We start from the raw sequence: 5,233 nt of genomic DNA, 5'->3' as shown, positions 1-5,233 counted from the left end.
CCCCCCCCGCGCCACAGCGCGCACGGGGTAGCGGGCTCGGCGCGGCCCCCGGGATGGGGTCGGTGCTGAGGAGGCTGCGGAGCCCCGACGTGTGCTGGGGGGTACTGAGCGGGCACGGGTTGTCCAGCCGGGAAAAGGCTCGGCAAAGCGCGGAGCTCGGTGTGGCCTGAACGTACCTGGTGTCACAGAACCGCAGAGTATCGCGAGTTGGATCGACAGGGATCACCGAGTCCAAGTCTTGGCCCTGCGCAGGAGACACCCAAGAGTCACACCATGTGCCTGAGAGCGTTGTCCAAACCTTCTTGGACTCTGTCAGGCTTGGTGCTGTGACAACTTCTGTGGGGAGCCTCTTCCAGCACCCAGCCACTAAAAGGTGAAGAACGTTTTCCTGATATCCACCTTAAACCTCCCCTGACACAGCTGATAGCATTACAAGGAGGTTAAAACTGTAGAGAATTCAGTGGCTTCTCATTTGTAACTTCTCGTTTTAGAATAGTAAAATGAATTGGGTGAGAGGGGGTCTTTAGAGGTTGTCTTATTCCAGCCCCACACCTTCCACTAGACCAGGTTGCTCAGAGCCCCATCCAACCTGGCCTTGAACACTTCCTAGGGTGAAGCATCCACAGCTTCTCTGGGCAACCTCTTCTAGTATTCTTGCTTCTGTGTTTATGTCTTAAATGCATGAAGCAGTGTTTAGCAAAGTGCTTTTACATGAATTGGAAGAGAATAGACCTTGCCTTGGACTTCAGAAAACCAGTACAGGACCAACATATGTGGAGCCAGCAGGAGCTAAATCATGCTTACCATTATGTTTGATATCTCTGTATGTTAGTTTGCATTTGGAAAACCTGCTATTCCCATTTATCTTTGTTTTTTCGTCCAGAAGCACTATTTTAACAAAACTGTGAATGCTTTGTTTAGGTATTAACAACAGTTTTTTAAAAAAGGTTGGGGTTTTTTTAAGTTAATGATCCCTACTTGAAAGACTAATACACGAACACTGTTAGTAGTATGTAATTAATAATGAGCGTTAATTATTTCTCACCTGAAGCACTGCACAAAGCATATTTTGTAATTTTATATTATTTCAAAGATTCTAAGAAAAACTGTAGCATTTAAAATTGTTTTATACCATTTTGTCCATCTGAATGCGATTCTTGAACTAACAGATATTTCAGACACAGTTATAACATGCTTTCTGCATTTTTTGTAAACCATTCTTCACCTTACTGTCAGTAAACACTTATTTTGATTTATAACTAATATTATTGAGGTGAAAGCTAGTAGTTCTTGTTAGGTACATCTGCAGGCAGGTTCCTTGTAAGGAGGTGGAATTTTGGAACTGAATATAGGAAAACATCTTAGATCAGTTCAGAGTTTCCTCATCTTTCTGTAACCATATTGCGAAGCATCTTTGCCAGGCATCTTGATTCTCAAATTAGTTGTTGTTGTGGGTTAGTGCTTGCTTATATTTTTTTTGCTATCTCTTGCCTACTCAAGAGCTTGCGTGTGAAGTTCTCTTTCTATTTGTTTTAGAACTGTGGAACCATTGGAATATTACAGAAGGTTTTTGGTGAGTAAAACATGAGATCTCTGTATAAATTGCTTATAATGAATTTTTTCTTTTTTGTGGTTCTTCAGATCTAACACGATGCAGTATTGTTTCAATTTCTAACTTAAGGGTCGTGTGTTGTACAGCCTCTGCCTGATGGTATTTGAACGTTACGTGTTTTTGGGGGTTGTCTTGCTTTAGTTTACTGTAACATTATTTTAAGAGGTCCACTAGGTGGGGATGGAGGAGGGGAATTGCCTATGAAACCTGAACAATGCAGACAGATGGAAACTCTCATTTTAAGTTACCAACGAGTATTCATTCTTGGATGATATTCTGAGTCTAGCCTGTAGTACTTACCTTTGAGACAATCAATCTATTGTTATAATTTCTAAATAAATTATAATAAAATTTAAAAATCAGGGATTTTTTTGCAGACCTACAACCACAAACTACATATCAGTTGATGAAAAACCAGGTAGAGTTGTGACTAAGTTTTCCCTAGCATTTTCAAGGCTGTGTATTTCTACTAAAAAGAAGAGAATATTGTTTTATATCAACTCCTATAGCATAAATATTACTGTATTATTTAATAAAACATGTTTTCTAATTTGAACTTTGTAATTTTTGGTTAGAAAGAGATCTGTCAACCTGATGGAAGGGAGTTAGGTGAATTCTGGGCAACCACTGTCAACATAGGGAAGTGCTTATTTGGAATAATAATAATGGGAGAAGTATTATTAATATCAGGTTATAATAGTGACCTTAATGACTTCCTAATTGGTTTTCTTGGTCCTTGCTTTGAAACAAGGAAGAGAAAGGATTTTTATTTACTGTTTCAGCAAGCATGAAAGAGAATGCATAGTACAGTAATATACTTTAACATTGTTTTCAGTCTTGATCCTGGGCTGATGTGCACAGTGTAATTACTCGGGTCTACTCCTGTCTGGGTATGTGCAGCACAATTTAGGTGGCTGTGGAATCTTGTCTCTGTCTAAGGTGAGCAGTACCTGTTACAGATGCTGAAGGCAGCATCAAGGCATATGCTGACCAGCACAAAATTGATGCCCAAGCATCCTGGGAGAGACAGTGAGTCCTGGCTTCTGCTGTGTTCTGAGCTTGGTGGGCAGCTGCCTCGAGCAGAGGCAAAATGAGCCAGCAATGTGCCCTTGCTGCAAAGAAGCCAATGTTCTCCTGGGCTGCATTAGGCACAGCATTGCCAGCAGGTCAAGGGAGGTGATCCTGCTCTCTGCTCAGCACTGGTGAGGCTACACCTGGAGTATTGTGTCCAATGCCAGGCAGTGTATAGAAATACCTGAAGGGAGGGTGTGGGAAAGACAAAGCCAGCTTCTATTCATTAATAACCAGTGATAGAACATGAGTCAGTGGGCACAAGCTGAAACACAGGAGGTTCCCTCTGAACAAGATGAAACATTTTTTTACTGTGAGAGTGATGGAGCACTGGCACAGGTTGGCCAGAGAAGTTGTGAAGTTTTCTTCCTTGGAGATAATCAAAAGCTGTCTGGGTACAGTTCTGGGCAACCAGCTCCAGGTGGTCCTCCTGGAGTAGGGATGTTGAACCAGGAGAGCTTCAGCTGTCCCAGCCTCAGCCATTCTGTGTGATTAACTGTTTGTATATAGAGAGATTCCATCCCACTCTGGATTTGAGACATTGCTTAGCCTCTGTTTAGTATAAAATGATAGAAAGTTAACACTTTGTGAAGGTAGATGTTAATTAATACTCTTTGAATGAAAAATAGATTTTATTGAACAGTACTTTTCCTCTGCAGGTTCAATTGATACATTGACCTCTTCATGTGTCCCCGCATCACACAAAGAGCTGATAAGTCACGGTGCATGGGGTTAGACTTTAAAAAGCAGCATTTTTGAACAGGGTAGGTAAGGACTTATGTTTTTGTTACTATTGCTATTAAATGGCAATCTGAGGTTTTAAAATTCAGCTTTAAGTTCTAGGTTTTCTTGCTGAGCAAAGTTGGCTTATAGTTTAGATCCTATAGATTTCCCATTGATTTTGCTCTCTTTTTAACTTAAATGGTTCAAAAATAACAGTATTTAATCTCTCAAAGATATACATCGTGATGTATAACATTTTATACTGGGTGTCAAACACCCCATAAATCCATTTTTTTAACTATTCCCAGGCTGAGTGATATTAGAGTTCTCTGACAAGAAACTGAGAACTACTTTGGTGAACTATCCATTGGAAATGAGTTTTGCATTAAGGTGTCTGGTAGAGATTAGTGCAGCCTACATCCTGTGGCAGTTTTTGTGTAACTACAAAATAAGTGACTGCATCCTTCAAATGGCAGTTTAATGGCATTTTCCTGCAATACATGGATGTCACAAATCTAGGAAACTTCAGGCATAAAGCTGCATTTTCAATAGACGTAAACACTTGATTATGTGGAATCTCCCGTATTTCTTGACTTTTTAATTTTTTTAAAATTGACGCACTTTGGTAAGAAAACAGGTAAGCCTGGGCACTAAATCCATCTACAAGTATTTTGTAAGACTACAGTAAAAATTAATGTTATGTGTATTTTGCAATAATGGTAATGGAGCAATACGTACAAACATGTCTGCATGCCTTTTTCTTTCACAAGCACATTACTCGTTGTTGATCCAACTGCTGAAGAAGATGATTTAGCAACTGGAACAGTAACCATTGTCTGATGAAGAAGGCAGACTCTGTTTTGTCCATAAACCAGGTACTTCCAAATTTATTGCAAAGAAACCTATGGAGATGATAACATTTAGGTCAAGAAAAGACTATGTACCTCCTTTGTTTTGTAAGATTTGAGTGGCTTTATAGAAACACAGCATCTGCTCAAATACTCATTAAATTACTTGCTCTTGAAATTAGTTTTTAAGATGGTGGCATGACTGAAATTCAAAAAGAAGTCACAGCTTGACCTACATACAGCAGAGGACAGTTTTTGAGCATGTTTCCTGTTACAGCTCTAGTTTGTTTCCATAATATTTACCTGAGGCTGGAGGTGGGAAAGCTGCATGCTCCCTAGGTGAAAGGTGTTGGTCATAAAAATTGCTGTATTAATACTCTTGTTTGGAAATCACATTTAGAGATACATAACTGAAGTATAAGTAGAAAATCAAGTTGTTTCCTTTAATTTTTAGGTGGAAGTCCTCTTACAGAAGCCAAGCTTCAGGACTATATCACCAGAGCAATTACAAGACACGAAGAAGTAAAGAAGCTGATTGACAAAGTAATAAAAATTACAGTGCCCAAGTGAACAAAAGGAGAGATCTTTTCAAAAATAGATTTGTAAAAATTGTATTTGTTACAGTGTTCACAAACCTTTTATACTAAATAAACAATTACCAATACTACCTTTACAAAGTTCATTTTTTTCTAAAATATTTTTCACCCTTATTCTATGTACAGTGCTGTTGAGTGGTAAAAAATACAAGATAAAACATTCCTTTAAAAAATTAAGTGACTTTAGAAAACCAGGTCTTAGCTGCTTTATAGATGAAATTTCTACGTTCTGTAGGGTTGGCTTCCAAAATCAGTTCATTTTTTTTTAGTGTAATGTCAAAAGTTAATTTTCCCACCAGTAATAAAAAGCACTATTTTAACTTTAAGCTTTCTCGTTATTAATCTGAAAAAAATCCCCTTTTAATCAATTTTTTGGGGGGGGG

General features: G+C 38.8%; 1 long non-coding RNA gene across 1 annotated transcript; it reads left to right on the top strand.

The window, feature by feature from the left end:
- Positions 1-634: 634 nt before the first annotated feature.
- LOC113941397 lies at positions 635-4,931 on the top strand. The gene is made up of 3 exons (XR_003525672.1): positions 635-1,573; positions 4,177-4,281; positions 4,709-4,931. It is a non-coding gene; the product is annotated as an uncharacterized LOC113941397 (long non-coding RNA).
- Positions 4,932-5,233: the final 302 nt, after the last annotated feature.

The sequence above is a fragment of the Corapipo altera genome, unplaced genomic scaffold (genome assembly GCF_003945725.1).
Source record: "Corapipo altera isolate COAL_440 unplaced genomic scaffold, ASM394572v1 53602, whole genome shotgun sequence".
NCBI classification, from domain to species: domain Eukaryota; kingdom Metazoa; phylum Chordata; class Aves; order Passeriformes; family Pipridae; genus Corapipo; species Corapipo altera.
This window is presented reverse-complemented; position numbering and strand designations above follow the sequence as displayed.